The sequence below is a fragment of the Telopea speciosissima genome, chromosome 3 (assembly GCF_018873765.1).
Source record: "Telopea speciosissima isolate NSW1024214 ecotype Mountain lineage chromosome 3, Tspe_v1, whole genome shotgun sequence".
Taxonomy (NCBI): Eukaryota; Viridiplantae; Streptophyta; class Magnoliopsida; order Proteales; family Proteaceae; genus Telopea; species Telopea speciosissima.
Window position 1 is genome coordinate 54,054,416 of NC_057918.1, and position 19,639 is coordinate 54,074,054.

Genomic DNA, 19,639 nt, shown 5'->3' on the forward strand with positions numbered 1-19,639 from the left:
AGTTGATGCTCTCTGTCTGCCAAACTCTTGATGCTTCAGGATGTCTAATCTTGTTGATCCTCGACCCTGTAAGTAAGATCTTCCATCGAAGGTGAGGAGCACTACCCTAGACCTAAAATCGTGGAATTTTTATCCTCTCTTGTTACAGCACGGTGCTGTACTGCATCGTGTGATGCTGTAAAGGTCATGTGGCACAACGGGCCCCACATGATGCATATGGCCTCTGCAGTCGTCGCACAATGCAGTACAGCACCGTGCTGTAACAGGAGAGGATAACGATTCAAAATCCTGTTGGTCCAAACTTGACTGCAAACAAGTCCAGTCATGACCACTTCTTGGCATGTGTTGTTACACATAGGTAGGTTCGGCAAGACAGGATTAATGACAATCTGAATTAGGGAATGATAAAAGTCCAATAGATCCAGTGAGGAATTTAAAAGGAAAATAGACGAATTGGAACTACATTCATTGATGCAGATTGTGACAGAATATAAGGATTAGGTTTAAAGGTCCAAATCAACCAATAGGGCTGGCTCATGAACGGATTCCAGTCCTCTGCCCGGATCAGAATGGGCATGAATGAATTTGAAACCTGGTTCCAAGCTGTAAAATCCTTGATCGCAACAGTAGGTGTTTTAGGTGAAAAGGTAGAGTGTATCCCATCAATGTATCTTAAGGCACTGGCCGGGAAGAAAAGCTTTCTGGAAGGGAAACCCGGGAGTAGGCAGTGGAATGGAGATTGGAGGTGCGTTTTTTTTGGAGAGCAACCAGAGGGAATCTCTGCATGCAGGCCAAGTTCTGTTGGGGAGGGTGATCGGCCGCCAAAAGGAGATAGGAGTGTGGTGGATCTGGGTGGCTTCCTAGGCTTTCCGGCGCTACAACAGCTTTCTAAGGCATCTGTGATCCCTCAACGTTTTTATGCTGCAGTGACTAAGCCTAGGCTGCTTGAGTTAGCAAGTTTGCCAACAACGGTAAGAGATGGCACACTAACGAGAATTAAAATCCCCCAGGCAGCGTATGTTTCCCAATTTGAAAACCATCAATTCTCGTTGCTGGGTAGAGTGAATTTCAGATTCACTTCAATGGCTAAGGTATGCGAAGCAGCCAATAAATGGGCCCTAAAAGATGATGTGACTACGAAATCTCTCGGCAAAGGTTTTGTGATTTTCAGATTTAATAATGCTGACGATATGACTAGTGTCTGGAGGAGAAGTCCTTTACATGTTGATGGTCAGATCCTGCGGTTTCAGCAATGGCGTAAGGATTTCCAGGTTGAAGATCAGTCTATCACTCATTGACTTACTTGGATTTGTTTCCCAGAGTTGCCGCAAGAATATTGGCATGAGGACATTTTGTTCTCAATTGCAAAGGCAGTGGGGAGGCCTATTGCTATTGATAGAAGAACCACAAACTCTTTCTACGGCCATTTTGCAAGGGTTTGTGGACATTGACGACTCTATTCCACAAGTGAAAGAATTCTATGTTCAAAGGGAGCAGGAAGGGTCCTCTGAGCTGTATGTTTTCAAGCAGTCCGTTATCTTTGAAGAGCCTCCTTCTTGCTGTTCTGGTTGTCATTGCTACGGCCATAAGGTGGACGCTTGCACTTATCGTGATAAGGAAAATCTTGAGGAAGGGGCTATTCCAGGGGCCTCTTATGTGGACATTCTGCCTCAAAGAAGAAGGCGGTGGCGGGAGTGGTGGCCAAAAGAAATTTCGGCAGGGAGGTCGACGGTGCAAGAGGGTGAGAAGAAGGTGGGTTGGATAAGGAAAGGGAGTCGCATATCCAGGAGGGTGTTGCTAATTTTTTGGCAACTCCTAATTTGAGGGAGGATATTCAGGAGAATTGTGGAGAGGATAATCTAGAGACTTTTGGCAACGCAATCTCTAGAGTACTTAACTCTCTCTCCCCACAAATCTCGGCTGTTAACTCTGGGGATTCTTTGTGCGGGGGGGTTGTGGCACGTGAGGACTTGGAGATGGGGCTAAACCTTTTGAACACTGGGTCACCAACCCGGTCTGAAGCCGTGGCTCAACCAAGTGTGCCTGGCCCGGTTGGCTCGGCGAGTTTAATTGCTCAAGAGGAAGGGCGTTTGGAAGTCGTGCTCTCTCCAATCTCTGTCACTAGCCAGAACAATGGTCGTACTGCAGTGGTAGTCCATGCCATGAATGATCAAGGGGATGTAGTTAGGGATGCAGCTCTATACACCAAAGTGCAGCGATGCCGGCAGATTAGAGACAAGAATATGGAGTAGGCAAACATTATTCCAGGGTCGCACCGTCGGTAGTGAGAGACAGAGGTTGGAATGGTTACGAAAGCCATTCAGAATTCTCATCAAGAGGGTGTAGTGGACAGGCACAATGTCGTCTCCTCCTCTCAATTCCCATGAAGTGCATTTTTTGGAATGTTAGAGGGATTGGAAACGACAGGGCTCATGCTCATTTACGTTTGATTGTCAAGGAAAATAACCTTTTTTTCTGTGTTTGGTAAAACCAAAAATTGGTGTTGATAAGTGTCCTTTGAGATTTTTTTCTCGGCTGGGTTTGAGGGCGGATCTTATTTCCAATCTCAGGGTAGAGGGTCCCTCAAATATCTGGTTCCTTTGGAAGGAGGGGTTGGTGCGCCCAGTTGTTATTCTTGAATCGGACCAGCACATTACTCTTCAGGTGGAGGTGAATGGTGTTAAGAGCTTTGTCTTTGTGATCCACACAAGTTGCTTGTGAGCAGGTCGTCGTCAGCTCTGGTGTGATCTGGTGTCGCTAGCAGGGGTTGCCCGCCCATGGCTAGTTGTAGGTGATTTTAATGCGTGCTTATTTTCTTATGAAAAAAGGGTTCCTGGACGTTTCAATTTGGGATCCGCCGAAGAATTTACTGCTATGGTGGAGTTTGCTTCTCTTTCGCCGATTCCCTCCTCTGGTACCAAGCTCACCTGGTCTAACAATAGAAGAGTTGGAAACGTTCATGCGACTTTGGATAGTAGTTTTTGTAATGATTATTGGTGGCAGCAATATGCAGGTTGTTTGCAGCGAGTTCTGGTCAGGGGATCTTCAGATCACTCCCCTCTTCTCGTTTCTTGTGAGGTTGTTAGCCGCCCTTCTAATGTGTCTTTCCGCATGCAGCGATTTTGGGCGGAGCATGGAGATTTTAGGAATTTAGTGCAAAATTCTTGGGCAGATTCTGTGCAAGGCACCCCTCTTTTCGTGGTGGACAGAAAATTGAAGCGTTTAAAGGGTCCTCTCATAAACTGGGTGAGAGAGGTCTTTCCCCATATTGATCATGAAGTTTCTCGCACCAGGGCTTTACTTGAGTCCATTCAAAATGCAATGGATTCGGAAGGAGCTTCTGAAGATCTATTTGATAGTGAATTAAAGGCTAGAAAGGAATATGACAAGGCAGTTTTGCATCAAGAGAAGCTGTGGAGTGAAAAGGCTAGAGAGAAAAGGGCCAAGTGTGGAGACAGATGTATCAAATTCTTCCACTTGATTGCAAAAATTCGGCAAGCTTGCAACTCCATTCGGGAGATCAGAATTGATGATGACTCGGTGTTGATTGATTCCAGAGAAATTGGTAATTGTTTGGCCACTCATTTTGAAATTTTTTTTAAGCAAGGTGAGTCTATTCAAATGGCGGATTTACTCTTAGTGATCCCCCCTAGTTTTGGATTCTGACAATGAGATGCTTGTTAAGATCCCCTCGCATGAGGAGGGAGATAAAGGCGGCTATGTTTAACTTAGACCATACTAGTGCTCCTGGTTCTGACGGTTTCCCAGGTACTTTTTTCAGAGTTTGTTGGGATATTGTAGGAAGTGATGTCTGTCGGGGTATTCAGAATTTTTTCAGGGAAGGTGTGGTTAATAAGGGGATTAACAACAATTTCCTTAGCCTGGTTCCTAAGGTGGACAATGCTAATAAGGTGGGGCAGTTTCGCCCAATTTGCTTGGGGAATTTTTTTTCCAAGCTAATCCCCAAAATTATGGTTAATCGACTGTCAACTATCTTACACAAATTGATTTCGGCAGAGCAAGGCGCCTTCCAAAAAGGAAAAGTAATTTTTGAAAACATTGGGGTCACTTTAGAGTTAACCAACTTAATGTTTGTGAATGCAGGGGAGGTGGTTTAGGGATGAAGCTAGATATTCAAAGCATTTGACACTCTTGAATGGAATTATCTGTTTGATGTTCTCAGTGCTTTCGGCTTCTCTCAGTTATGGATTTCTTGGGTGCATCAGATCCTTCTATCTACAAGGCTCTCAATGTTGGTGAATGGAGGACCGGTTGGTTTTCTTGGGGTGGAAAGAGGTCTGCGACAAGGAGATCCGTTGTCCCCTCTTCTTTTTATGTTATCTGAGGAGGTCCTATGTAGAGGTCTTAGAGAGTTACGAGAGAAGGGTTGGATCAACGCTTTACTAGGCCCACGACAGATGACTACCCCCTCCCATCTTCTTTATGCTGATGACTTATTTATTTTTATGAAGGCTGATTTAAAGGGGGTAAAGCAGGTAAAGCGTTTCCTAGACGACTATGGATCGTTCTCGGGCCAAGTCATCAACCTTGCTAAGAGCAAGGTCTTCATGGGGCGAATCTCTACGATCCGGCGACAACGCTTGGCTTTGGAGCTGCAAATTCCAGTCTGTGCATTCCCAACGAGATATTTGGGGGTTCAGCTAATGAAAGGAAGGGTGAACCGAGACATGATTTTGCTCCTTGTTGATCAATTCAAGAACAAACTAGCTACTTGGAAGGGTCGGGTTCTTTCTATGGTAGGGCGAGTTGAGCTAGTCCGATCTGTTCTAGGAAGTATTCCCATTCATAATTTCTCAGTCTATCTTTGGCCGGCTACTATAATCGAAATGGAGCGATGGATGCATAACTTCATCTGGTCCGAGGAGGCTGATAGTGCTAAGTCCATCATTGTTAGATGGGACAGCCTTTGCAAGCCCAAAACGAAGGTGGTCTCAGGATCCTTCGTCTAAGAGATTTAAATTTGGTGTTGCTTTCTACATTGGCCTGGTTAATCAGGACAGATAATATGGTTTTTGCAGCTTTCATGTGCGGAAGATTTATTAAAGCCAATGGTTCTCTGAAAAAAATCTTTAGAGTCATCAACGATTCTTCCAGGTCTTCGCAAGGTTTGGGATTTTGTTTGCTCGGCAGATCGATGGGTGGTTGGCAATGGAAACTCCATCAAATTCTGGTATGATAAATGGTTAGGAGATCACAACGTTTAGGACTTACTACAGCCCTCCCAGATTCCCCATTCCCTCTCTGTGTTGGTCTCGAATTTTGTGGAGGAGGGAAATTGGCTTTTTCCAGAGACGTCGATTCCTGTTCTTCCAAATATTTATTCTACTATTTGTGGTAGGGATATCTTGGTTTCTAGTAGGAGTGACTGTCGTGTCTGGGCTCACACAAAATCTGGAATTTTTTTGGTGGCATTGGCCTGGCCGACTTTGAGAGTCAAGGCTACTCCCTTTGAGTGGGGTTGGGCGGTTTGGCAAAAATGTTTACAACCCCGGGCATCTGTTTTTGGGTGGCGCTTGGTTCATGGAGCTCTTCCAATCGATGATAAAGTCCATTGCAGAGCTGTAGCTCTGGTATCCAGGTTTGAGCTTTGTGGTAACGATTGTGAATCAGGAAACCATATTTTTATGGACTGTGCTTTCTTAAGCAGCATTTGGAGGGAAATCCTTTATTTCTTCAATGAGAGCTGGTGTGACTTTCCTTCCATTGAGCTTTTATTTTCTTGGTGATGAAGAAAATAAAAAATCGTGGGAGTCTCTTCTTATCATGTCACTAGTTATGGTTGGAGCGAAACAGGTGGAGGTATGGAAACTTGATAAGACTCCACTCTCAAGTGATAAACCTGTGCTTCAGAGAGGTTTCAGATTGTGCCAGTATCGTAGGGGTGAAGGTTACTTCAGTCCAGGACCTGATCCATGCTAATAAGTTTCGTGTTGCTATCACCAAATCGCCAGAAAATAATATAAAAGAAGTGAAGTGGATTCAACCTCCTCCAGGGTGGTTGAAATTAAACATTGATGGTTCCTCGTTGGGAAATCCAGAGTCAGCAGGAGCAGGGAGGATTTTTCGGAATCACTTTGGCTCTCCTATTAGATGTTTCGCTTTCTTCCAAGGGACTGGAACTAATTTCATGGTAGAGATGGCGGCTTTCTTGGAAGGTATTAAAGAAGCTAGGAAGATGCGCACTTCAAAGCTTTGGATTGAAAGCGACTCTGCGGTTGCGGTTACTGCTATTCTATCTCGCAAGTTTCCTTGGAGTTTAATACAAAGTTGGTGGTCCATCTCACCCTATCTTGATTCTATTACTTGGAGAATAACCCATTGTTACAGGGAAGATAACGTGGTAGCAGATGCTTTGGCAAATCATGCCGCCAAAGGGAAAATTTCAAATGCTTGGCAAGACTCTACTTCTTTCACTTCTCAAGCTGTTTTGTGGGATGCCCTTGGTCGCCCTCACTACAGATTTACTTAATTCGCTATTTCGAGGCTTTGGGATTTATTCCATGTACGTGTTTTTGTTTTCTCCTTTTTTTTCCCGGGTCCAGGCCTTTTGCTGATGGCATTGTCGAAGGTGATTGGCCGGTTCTCGGTAAGGGATTTTTGGTAGCTTTCTAGTCTTCAATTATGTAAAACCAATATTTTATTCTCAATACATACTTTGCCGACCTTTAGCAAAAAAAGGGCTGGCTCATGAACTCAACTCAGGCACTAGGACTTAGTGAGCTCCAAATATGGACTACTGTATCCCAATTTGGCTATCTGATAGCCTGAAGGAGAATTCGGCATTGTAATTTTGTTTCTTTAGCATACTATATTGAAGTCTTATTAAAAATTAAAATAAAAAAAATCTCTGATAGCATTGTTTCTTTTTTATTTTGTGGTTATAATTAAGTAGTGTAGGTGGATTGGTTATACTAGACATGGGAATGAGTAGTTGTACTCCAGTAGAATGACTTTTTATGAGTAACAGAAATGAAAGAGGATAAAGTTTGAACTCCCTTAATTTTCTCTTTGAGAAAGAGTTAAGCGACCTCCAAATCACACCAGATTGCATCGAGAATTCCTTCCTTGTTGTCTCTTGATCTTCTTTCAAGAAGGTAGACGAGGAGGTGAGCATGTACCAGCCTGGTAACAGAGTCGAAGCATGAATCAGAGGGTGGAGAAGATAGAAATGAGGTGGAATCTCTCATTGAAGGTCAACGAATAATCATGAGCAAGCTTAATGAGGTGCTTAAGAGGCTAGGATCTCGAACAGCTGAGTCGGAACATGAAGGATAGACCTCCATGGCTCCACCTCCGAACCATGGCGATTGACCGGGTAGCACCACGGGTAGTAGGCCGACTGGGTCATCCAATACTTCTACTCCAAAACTTGTTAAGATAGATTTCCCATGCTTCAACGAGGAAGAGGACGCAAGAAGTTGGACCCGTCGTTTGGAGCAATTCTTCCAGTTCCATCAAGCGCTCGAGGAAGAAAGGGTGACACTCACTTCCTTCCATTTCGAAGGAGATGCCCATCTCTGATGTAAATCGAACACGGGCCAAGCCCGGTCCAAGCCGCCCACAAGGGGCAGGCCAGACCTGACCCGACCAGCTGTGCGTGGAGAGAACCAGCCACTTAAGTGGATGGGTCTCTTCCCGCTTCTTTGGTCGATTCCCAGTGGGAATCTAAATAGGGGCAGGGGTCTTAGGGTTTTGGCTTTAAATAGAAAGTCTGTAACCCTAAGACCACATCATCTGAGAAACCAAATTCTCCCTTTCTCTAGTGTTTTGTATCAAGATATTCGAAGATCGTGAGAGAGATTGTTCGAGTTTGTGAAGCTAGTAACCAAACCCGTATGAGATCCTCTTCCGCTGCCTTTCTGTACATATTCAGGTATGATCCAAACCCTAGTTTATTTGGATCTTGGTTTATGTGAACTAACATCTGGTATCAATTATTTGTCATATTTTGACAAGAAAGAAAGATAACATGGAAACATTTCTATGATGGACTGCACATGAGATATATATGGGCCAATCCAATTTGAAGATTTTTTTGGTGAATTGGCAAAGCAGGCAGATGTGAGGATCGACACCTCCATTCACATCTTGTTCAACACCTACCGCGCCGACTCCCCTCCAATCATCTATAAATAATAGGGGGAAGGGAGAGGTGTTTGAGTTACTGGAGAGCAATAGAAAACGGAGTATTCGAGTGGCGTTCTCGTGTTTGGAATTCGGGTCACTTGTAGGAATTTGTTGGGTACATTATCTCTCCATATGTCTTCTGTGGGGATTTGTAAAAGTTTTACTATGAGAGAGTTTCTATGTTGAGTGGGTCCCAAGTATAGTGTCGTGGGGTAAGGTGTGTAAGTTGTATTTTAACTAGGATATAGGTTTCCATTTCAACAAGAATTTTAAATCTCTTTATAATATTCTGTGTAATATTTTAGTCAATGACTAGGGCATCTCTTGTACTCTTGTATAACGGCATCTCTTGTACTCTTATATAACTTTACAATGGAGATACAATATATTAAGATCAATGAATATATTTTTCATAACTTAACATATCGGATCTTGAGAGTCCAGCTCGCTATGGACACTCAAGATCGGTATCTCCTCATAGTAGGCAACACAACTGATATGGATTCACCAAATATTCACATACCATACAGATTTCCATTTCAACCAGGATTCTAAATCTCTTTATATATTCTGTATAATATTCTATTGCCAGCGATCCCGGAAGGGCCCAAAACCCTTATCCCCAAGAGGGCCGACTCTAACTCTCTATAAAGAAATAGCAATTTAAATTCTAACATATGTAACAGATTTGGTTCGGTAAGAACAAAATGGTTCTTTTGTAATACTTGGTTCAGCCTAGAATCTGATTCGATTCAATTCAATTGGAGTCGTTTTCGATTTGGACATAATCAAATCAGTTCAAAAGTAAAACCATTTTACTTTGGGAAAATTTCACGGACACCCCCTTTAAGTATATAATATATCACGGATACCCCAGACATTGTCAAAATATTAACTTTCCCCCTGACGTTAAGTACAGTTAGCACCCAAAGTTGAAATGTCCATTTTAACCCCATTAGATATTTAAAGGGTTAATCTGATTGTAACTGAGGTGGTTACAACACTATTGTAACCAAATTTCTTTTTCCACTTTTGCCCTCCATATACTTTTCATTATACTTTAGACTTTTTTTTCTTCTTCTTGTAATTTCACTCTCTCTCCCTATCCCTCTCCTTCTCCGTCTCCGACACCCCTTCCCCTCCTCTACTCAGACTCTTCCTCTCCCTTCTGGCCTTCCCCGACTTCTCTGGCTCCAGCTCCCCCTCCCTGTGCTCCTCTGTAATTTTCGAATCCAACCCCAATATCCATCACAAAATTGACAAGGTTTAACCTGTTACAAATATACAAGCCTATGGCTGAAGGCAATTACACCAAAAATCTTTCCTCCATTACATATATGCAAGCAATGATGTCAGGTTAGGCATCATATTAAGATGATTTGGAATTTCCCATTGTTCAATCAGCCTGGCAAAGCTGGAGGCAGATGTGTTTGATTCTGTTGAGAAAGTGGTAATTTTGAGAATAAAACCTTTTTGATCTGAGTTATGTGGGTTATGTGATTCTTCATTGTGGTTTTTCTGGCACTCCATAAGTTGTGTAACCAAATACCCAAGGAATTCCTTTCCCCATTTTTGTCCCACCTTGATTTCTCTTAATTTTATCTCCCAGATCTCTTTCCATGTCATGTATGTCGGCAAAAGCTAGCCCACAGATATAATCAGTTATTCTAATGGTTGATAAACTCAGGTTGACACTGAGAGGGGGGGTGAATCAGGGTCACCAAAAACTTTCTTCCAATCTCTAACAGATACCACACTGGTGATGTGTTCTCAAGTACAATTCAAGATTGGCCGGGGCAGTCCCATAATTACCAATCACACACAGACACGTCCACCACACACCACAACATGGTTGGGTCTACCAGACAGTGTCCCTCCACTCTGCATAACACACACTTCAAATATATGTTGAAAAATAAGTGCAAGACAGAACACCAGATATACTTGGTTCGGCCAGAGTGCCTACATCCACGGAGGAATACCCATATAGGGTTTCGTATTCCCTCAATACACTACTCAAATTTTGATGGCTACAACCACCCAGGAACTCCCAATCCCTGCTTCAGTTTGTGTAACCACACAAACGAGGGCAACTACCCCAATCTCTGTGCAAGCCCCCACTTGACAGAGTTACAATAATTAATTGCAAGTAACAGAACTAAATCCCCCAATACAATGGCCAATATTGGCTTACAATCAAACTAGGTTTTTTCAACTAAACATGCAACCTAGAAACTCACAATGGGGATTTACAATTGAAGATTACCTCTTGTAGAGTAATCCAACAATCATGAAGCCTCTGATGCATAGAAATCAAGTCTGTGTATGCTCCACTTCTCAAACCATCTTCAATACGGAGTCATCGAGCATAAATCAGTGATATCGTCAATTTTCTGTGCTCAAACAATGCTGCAACTCCTTCCAATGGATTCCTCTCAAAAAATTACCCAATTTCAAAAAACATTTCGTCCCATTTGGACTTCGGATGACCAAGATATGGCTTTCCAAAGTTGGATGCTCCAAAACGGGTAACCAGTGGCAGAATCGTAAATAACTAGATTTTTTGTGACAAAACCATGTGTAACGAGGACACATGTCAGAGAAATTCACAATGCTATCTTCGTTAGAAATATGATGTGATGTCATGCTGATGTCACACTCGACTACCAAATCTCTTATTTCCTTTCTCTCCCTTCTTTTTTTAAAAAGAATCTTGCACCAATCCGCGACGTCCAAGAGGGATCTTGCACTAGATGTTGATCCGACGCTCGTGGTGATTCTGGAACTTTAACAAAACAATGGGAAACCTCTGTCTCCAGTAGCACTTAAAAAAAACGACCAAAAAATTTGGCTAAGTATAAAACTTTTTGCCTATTCCAGATTTGCTCCTTTTTTGCGCATCAACACGGAAACAACTGTAACTTTCTCGTCCGACACTGAAATGATGCGCGACTAGTTGCGTTGGAACCATAACTCGACAAAATTCATTTCTCTTGAAGACTTCTTCGCCCAGTTCAGCCATTAAGGCTTCCAAAATGCTTCAAAGTGGACCCCACTGTGCGATCCGATGAAATCGCAGCTTTTGATGTACAAAACCTTCACTTGCTGCTTCAAGCCTTTGCCAAACACTTTTAGGGACCCAAAATACTGTCAATATACATCCTCCATGCTTGGATGTCACTATAACCCTATCAAATGACCAAATTGCCCTTGACGCTGTGTAGAAGCTTGTTTGACCAGTTCAACTCTTCCAACTCACCAAAAACCATTGCCGCATCATCAAAATGTCTAGAAACATTGCCAACAATGACAATACAACTCCAAAATGCTCCAATTTCCCAACAATCTCCCCCTTTGGAATTGTTGGCAACCCACATCCATATAACACCAAATAGCGAGGCACTGTCATACCCTGAGTTGTAGAGTTGTACACATGGATTCTTATTCTTCTCCCCCTTTGAAAACAAATACAAAGGGTGACTCCTCCTGCATGGCATCTCCCCCTATGCCCGTACATACACTCCTCCTGCACCTATACCACTTACTGTGCTTGTGGATTGCAAATTCCAAGTTTTTCTCGCAACCTGTCAAATGTCTCCTTAGGGAGCAGTTTGGTGAATATGTCGGCTACCTGATCCTTAGTAGGAACAAACTCAAGTCTCAACTCATTAGTGCCGACCTTCTCCTTCAAAAAATGATACCTAATGTCAATGTGTTTGGTCCTGGAATGCTGCACAGGGTTCTTTGAAATGTTGATGGCGCTCATGTTGTCGCACATAATAGCAACTGGCTCATCACTTTCAATGCCAAAATCAGCTATATGCCTCTTCATCCATATGACCTGAGTGCAACTGGCTGCTGCTGCTATATATTCGGCCTCTGCTGTCGATAATGAAACAGACTCTTGTTTCTTACTATACCATGCCATCAAGCTTTTCCCCAAATAGAAAGCACCACCACTAGTGATTTTTCTGTCATCAATAATGCCGGCCCAATCTGCATCTGAAAACGCAATAAGTGTGAAGTGGTCTATCCTTGGGTACCATAACCCATAATCCATTGTACCTTTCAAGTACCTAAAAATCCGTTTCAGTGCCAATAAGTGTGTCTCCTTAGGATTTGCCTGAAACCTGGCCACTAAACAAACTGATTGCAAGATATCTGGTCTCAATGCCGTCAAATACAGTAGACTGCCTATCATTGACCTGTATAAAGTCTGATCCACCAGAGGTGATTCATCTGTCAAACTCAGCTTGCATCCTACAACCATTGGGGTACCCACTGGTTTATTGTCCTCCATGTTGAATTTTTTCAACATCTCCTTTACATATTTCACCTGTGAAATGAAGATGCCATTTTTCTTCTGGTTCACCTGCAAACCCAAAAAGTAGGATAGCTCTCCTAACATGGACATCTCAAATTCGGTCTTCATCTTCTCTGCAAATTGCTTACACACCTCATCACTATGTCCACCAAAAATTATGTCATCGACATAAACCACAACCACCAGTTGACGACTATGCTCTGTCATAACATATAGGTTGCTATCAACCATGCCTCCGCAGTCCCAACTGATGTAAGTAGGTGTCAAGTCTGGAGTACCAGGCTCTTGGAGCTTGTTTCAAGTCATAGAGAGCCTTTTTCAATCTACAAACCATATTTGGATCCTCACCAATCTAAAAGCCATCTGGTTGCTCGATGTACACCTCTTCTTCAAGATTGCCATTTAAGAACGCTGACTTTATGTCCATCTGATAAACCTTGAACCCCTTGTGCACTGCGAACGCCAAGAACATCCGTATGGATTCCAATCTTGCTACTGGTCCAAATGTCTCATCGAAGTCTATCCCCTCTACCTGAGCGTAACCCTTGCACACAAGTCTAGCTTTGTTTCTAACCACCTGACCATCTTCATTCAACTTGTTTCTGAAGACCCACTTGGTACCGATGATGTTTTTATCTGCCGGTTTGGGGACTAGCTCCCATGTATTGCTCTTCTCTATTTGGTCCAGTTCTTCATTCATTGCCTTGACCCAATTCTCATCTCTACTTGCCTCATCAACTTTCTTGGGCTCAACTTGTGACAACAAAGAAAACCTCTGTTTGGGCTTCTTTATTTTCCTTGTTTGAATTCCAGCACTTGGGTCACCAATGATTTGTTGGGGAGGATGGTTCTTCTGTATTAGGGTGTCCTTAGGTCTGCCATCTCTCTCTGTCACTATTTCAGTATCATGAATATATGTATCTGCATCATCATCATTCTTCTGAACTTCCACAACTTCATCATCCACAACTGTATCATCATCAAACTCTTCAAAAGCTTGCTCTTCTGACTCTACTGGTTTAAAGTGGGGAAATTGTTCGTCAACTCTTACATCTGAACTCTCTACAACCTTCCCCAATCTTTTATTGAAGCATCTGTAGGCCTTGCTTTTTGAAGAATACCCCAAGAAAATTCCTTCGTCCGCTCTATCGTCAAACTTTCCAAGATTATCTTCCTTTCTCTTGATGAAGCATCTAGACCCAAATACCTTAAGGTATTTCACTGTGGCTCTCCTTCCATACCATAGCTCGTATGGCATCTTGGATTCATTTGGTCTAAGCAGGCACCTATTCTGGATGTGTACTGCAAAAAAAACTGCTTCTTTCCAAAATCTCCTAGCAACATTGTTTTCAGTCAACATTGCCCTTGCCATTTCTTGAACGATCCTGTTCTTCCTTTCCACTACCCGATTTTGTTGAGGGGTACGAGCTGCAGAATGCTGAATCCTGATCCCATGTTCATGATAGAAATTGAAAAATAAATTCCAAGTAAACTCCTTACCTTGGTTAGATTTGAGGCACTTAATTGTCCTTCCTGTTTCATTTTCCACTCTATTCTTGAAAATCTTGAAACACTCTAAGGCCTCTGTTTTGTCCTTCAAAAACATGACACAACTCATCCTTGTACATTCATCTATGAATAGAATGAAGTACCTTTCACCTCCAATTGCTTCAGTTCTCATGGGTCCACATAGATCCGTATGGATCAAGTCCAAAGGCTTACTTGTATGATGCTCCTTTGACTTGTATGTGGGCTTAGTCTGCTTTCCTTTCTGACATGGTGCACAAACATGGTTTGTTGGAGACTTGATTTTGGGTAGATCTCTGACTACCTTTTTCTTACTCAATTTAGCTAAATTCTTGAAGCTGATGTGTCCCAATCTCCTATGCCATAACATGTTTTCATCTTCATGTCCCAACATACATCTATCTTCATGTGCTTCTGAAAGTGTATATAGATTGCCTACAGTTCTTGTTCCTCATGCCACAGTCTTTCCATTTTTGATCTTCTTGATCACACAACCCTCCTTGGTGAACAAGACTTGATTTCCACTATCACAAATTTGGCTCACACTGAGCAGGTTGTGCTTCAGACCGCTAACATATAGGACATTGTTTGTCTTGACATTTCCTGTATCCAGCTTCACTGTGCCTCTGCCTTCTATCTTTACCCCATCATTGTTTCCAAACCTGACAGAACCACCCTCAACTGAATCAAGACTTAGAAATATTCCCTTGTCACCTGTCATGTGAGTCGAGCAACCACTATCAAGAATCCACGGTGATGGTCTGCTATGTGCCTTGAAAGCTGTCTGAACAATCAATGATTCACAAGTCCCTTTCTGTCTCTTCTCAACCCATACTGCCTTGTCTGCTATGGTAATAGGTTCTCTTACCTTTTGTTTCAAACCTTGCTTCGATGGATGATTATCATTATGTATTCTTCTTGGCTGCCTTTGGGATGAAAGTATAGTCATGCAGTTTCTGGCAATGTGTCCCATCCTGTGACATTTGTAACACTCCACCCTCTGTTCTGCCAAGGGAGCAAACCTGTTCCTACTTGTGAACTCTGTAAGCTTGGACTGTCTTTTACAATCTGTTACTCTGTGCCCATAACTATTGCATCCATAGCAGTACCCTCTGAAGCTATATCGCTGCCAAGAACCTCTTGCCTTCTGATAACTGACTGAAGTAAACCCATCTTTGTCAACTGTCCTCTTAGCAAGCTTTTTAACCTGTGAGCCTCTCTGTTTCTCCTTAACAAATCTCACTGGGTTTTCTGCAGTTCCTGTGCCTTTGGTCTTCACTGCTCCAGAAGATCCTTCTTTCACATATCCTAAGCCAGTCTTCAAATTTAAAGGTCTCTGAAGGCTAAGGATCTTATCTAACACATTTTCACTCCAGTTGGTTGAGACACAACTTCCTTGCTTTTGGATTTCAAAATGTTAACTGGAGGAGATGATGTAATTTCTTCTTGTAAGTTCATCTTCGGTATCTCTTCCAATTCAATCTTCAATATCTTCAATTTCTCTTCAAGGACAGTGCACTCCTCTGCTTTGGGTGATAGATTGATACTCAGCTCATCAATGATCTTGGTCATCTCTTCAACAGTAATATTTAATTGGCTGACCTGCTCCTCCTTCTCCACAAGCTAACTCTGTAAGGTTTTTTTCTTCTTTTTGGCACCCTTGAGATTAGTTACAGCAGAATACAACTCTGCTTGCAGGTCATACTTAGCTTCATGTTCTTCCTCTTCTTCAGACTCATAAGTAGACTTGTGTTGCACCTTGTCTTCAAGTGTCATAAATAAAGTCTCAAATGACTCATCATCATCTTCTGATGACTCATCTGAAGAAGACTTGCACTTCTTTGAGATGAGACTTTTCTTCTTGAAATTCCCTTTTCTAGGAATGAACTTCTTTTTCCCTTTCTTGAACCTGCACTCTTGAGTATCTTCATCATCAGAATCTATAACCTTGCCTTTCTTGGGACACTTTGAAGCAAAGTGCCCAATTCCACCACAGTCAAAACATTTCAAGGGGAGTTTTCCCTTGTATTTGCCTCCACCTCTCTTGAGTTTTCTAGCCAAGTAGGCTATTAACTCATCATTAGAATCCTCATCTTCACTATCTTCCTTGATTTTTAGTTTCTTCATGGCTTTAAATGCGGCTTCCTTCTCTATTGGTTTGGACTTGACCATTCTCATCTCATAAGCCGTTAAAGTTCCATGCAACTCATCCATGCTCAAGGTGTTCAAATTTTTTGACTCTTCTATTGCAGACACCTTCAGGTTATATAATTCAGGTAAAGATCTCAATATTTTCTTCGCTACTACTACATCCTTCAATTCTTCACCTAACCCTCTAATGGAGTTGATGATTACGTTTACCCTGCTCATGAATTGTTCAACCGCTCTGCCTCAGACATCTTCAACCCTTCAAACAAGTTCCTGTGGTGTTGTAGCTTTGCCTCTCTAATTTTATCATCTCCCTCATGGATATTTTTAAGTTTATCCCAAATCTCCTTTGATGTTGTACAACCGACCATTCTAGCAAATTCGTTGTTCACCAGGGAGCCTAGAAGTGCATTTACTGCCTTAGCATTGTCTTCGCACTTCTTCATCTTTACTATCTCTATGATGTCTGTAGTAGGGGGTGTGTAACCGTTCTTCACTGCTAGCCAGACTCCATAACCTAAAGACTTCAGATAAGTCTCCATTCTGATCTTCCAAAAATTGTAATTTGACCCATCAAAAATTGGAATTTTTCCATGCATGCTTCTTCCTTCACTGGATGCCATTGTCAACCAAGCTTAGATCGAACCCGAAACTGTTAAACTTCCTCTCTAAGGTAACCAAGCTCTAATGCCAATTGATAAACTTAGGTTGACACTGAGAGGGGGGGTGAATCAGGGTCATCAAAAACTTTCTTCCAATCTCTAACAGATACCACACTGGTGATGTGTTCTCAAGCACAATTCAAGATTGGCCAGGACAGTCCCGTAATTACCAATCACACACAGACACGTCCACCACACACCACAACGTGGTTGGGTCTACCTGACAGTGTCCCTCCACTCTGCACAGCACACACTTCAAATATATGTTGAAAAATAAGTGCAAGATAGAACACTAGATATACATGGTTCGGCCAGAGTGCCTACGTCCATGGAGGAATACCCGTATAGGGTTTCGTATTCCCTCAATACACTACTCAAATTTTGATGGCTACAACCACCCAGGAACTCCCAATCCCTGCTTCAGTTTGTGCAACCACACAAACGAGGGCAACTACCCCAATCTCTGTGCAGGCCCCCACTTGACAGAGTTACAATAATTAATTGCAAATAACAGAACTAAATCCCCCAATACAATGGCCAATATTGGCTTACAATCAAACTAGGTTTTTTCAACTAAACATGCAACCTAAAAACTCACAATGGGGATTTACAATCAAAGATTACCTCTTGTAGAGCAATCCAACAATCATGAAGCCTCTGATGCATAGAAATCAAGTCTGTGTATGCTCCACTTCTCAAACCATCTTCAATACGGAGTCATCGAGCATAAACCAGTGATATCGTTGATTTTCTGTGCTCAAACGATGCTGCAACTCCTTCCAATGGATTCCTCTCGAAAAATTACCCAATTTAAAAAAAAATTTCGTCCCATTTGGACTTCGGATGACCAAGATATGGCTTTCCAAAGTTGGATGCTCCAAAACGGGTAACCAGTGGCAGAATCGTAAATAACTAGATTCTTCGTGACAAAACCATGTGTAACGAGGACACATGTCAGAGAAATTCACAATGCTATCTTCGTTAGAAATATGATGTGATGTCATGCTGATGTCACACTCCACTACCAAATCTCTTATTTCCTTTCTCTCTTCCTTCTTTTTTTAAAAAGAACCTTGCACCAATCCGCGACGTCCAAGAGGAATCTTGCACTAGATGTTGATCCGACGCTCGTAGTGATTCTGGAACTTTAACAAAACAATGGGAAACCTCTATCTCCAATAGCACTTCAAAAAAAACGATCAAAAAATTAGGCTAAGTATAAAACTTTTTGCCTATTCCAGATTTGCTCCGTTTTTGTGCATCAACACGGAAACAACTGTAACTTTCTCGTTCAAGCTGAAATAATGCGAGACCAGTTGCGTTGAAACCATGACTCGACGAAATTCATTTCTCATGAAGACGTCTTTGCCCAGTTTAGCCATTAATGCTTCCAAAAATAGCTTCAAAGTGGACCTGACTGCGTGATCCTATGAAATCACAGCTTTTGATGTACAAAACCTTCACCTGCTGCTTCGAGCCTTTGCCAAACACTTTTAGGGACCCAAAATACTGTCAATATACATCCTCCATGCTTGGATGTCACTATAACCCTACCAAATGACCAAATTGCCCTTGACGCTGTGTAGAAGCCTGTTTGACCAGTTCAACTCTTCCAACTCACCAAAAACCATTGCCGCATCATCAAAATGTCTAGAAACGTTGCCAACAGTGACAACACAACTCCAAAATGCTCCAATTTCCCAACAATGGTCAATCCAGAATTTTCTCTCCAGTAGAGAAGAAGTTCCAGACAACAGTTCCTACCAGATAGAGGCCAACTGAAACCTTGAAGACATCATCCCAAGATCCTGACCAGTCAAGTGATGGGAGAATCATTAGTAAAATGAGGAAATCTAGGCCGATGGTGTCAAAGTCTATATGAGATACATCACTTAATTTCTGTAGATTCTTCGCAGAAACAAGAAAGACAGTTCGATTGCATATGCTTGCTGAGTGCTTCCCTCTACCCCTCAAATGCATATGCTTGCTGAGTGCTTCCTAAACCACTGACTGCGAAGTTTCCCTTCACAAAAACCACCATTATCAAATTTAATTGGACCATTTTCTTCATTTTCCCTCTCTTCCAGACTCTAATCGCAAGCCTCCATCATTTCTTTCCATTTCCTATCCAGCAACCCTAAATCTACCTATCCAGTTCGATTTTGCTTTCTTTTCTTAAATACACGAATGATCCCTAATGGAAGTTGATATTTTATGTGATTTTCCTTAGATTGAATTACAATTGTGAGTGTATAAATAGGTGAGAGGAATCCACATGTTGGAAACTCAATCACCTATAATACACATACCATAAAGAGAAGATTACAATAAATCATATCTACTATATATGAGAGATTGAGGGAGATGATATTGAGATCATGGATTGTCAAGGGATTGCATGCTTGATGCTCAAGCAATGGCAAACATAGAAAGAAATCGGATATGTGTGATATGGTCTGATACACCCCCTCAAGGTGAAGATTGGAGTGATCGAATCTTTAGCTTGTCCCGAAGAAACGAGAATCTGGCCGTACCGAGTCCTTTGGTCATAATGTCTGCAATCTGATCTTTGGTAGAAATAAACCTGACTTGAAGATCATGTTTGGCAACTTTATGGTGAACAAAGTAGATATTGATTTCTACGTGCTTGGTGCGGGTGTGAAAAACTGGATTTGCCGAGAGATACGTGGCGCCGATGTTGTCCGGTCCTCCACTGAGTCGAAGTACAAGGCTCATGTTGACGCCTATGCTGAGCTCACCTGGATTCAGTCTCTGTTTGGTGAACTTGGTCTCTCTACTTCTCTGGCCCCTGTGTTATGGTGTGACAACA

General features: G+C 42.2%; 1 long non-coding RNA gene across 1 annotated transcript; it reads right to left on the bottom strand.

The window, feature by feature from the left end:
• Window positions 1-9,736: 9,736 nt before the first annotated feature.
• LOC122654809 lies at window positions 9,737-18,678 on the bottom strand. The gene is made up of 3 exons (XR_006331967.1): window positions 18,515-18,678; window positions 12,667-12,672; window positions 9,737-9,815 (listed from the first exon to the last, which is right to left on the bottom strand). It is a non-coding gene; the product is annotated as an uncharacterized LOC122654809 (long non-coding RNA).
• Window positions 18,679-19,639: the final 961 nt, after the last annotated feature.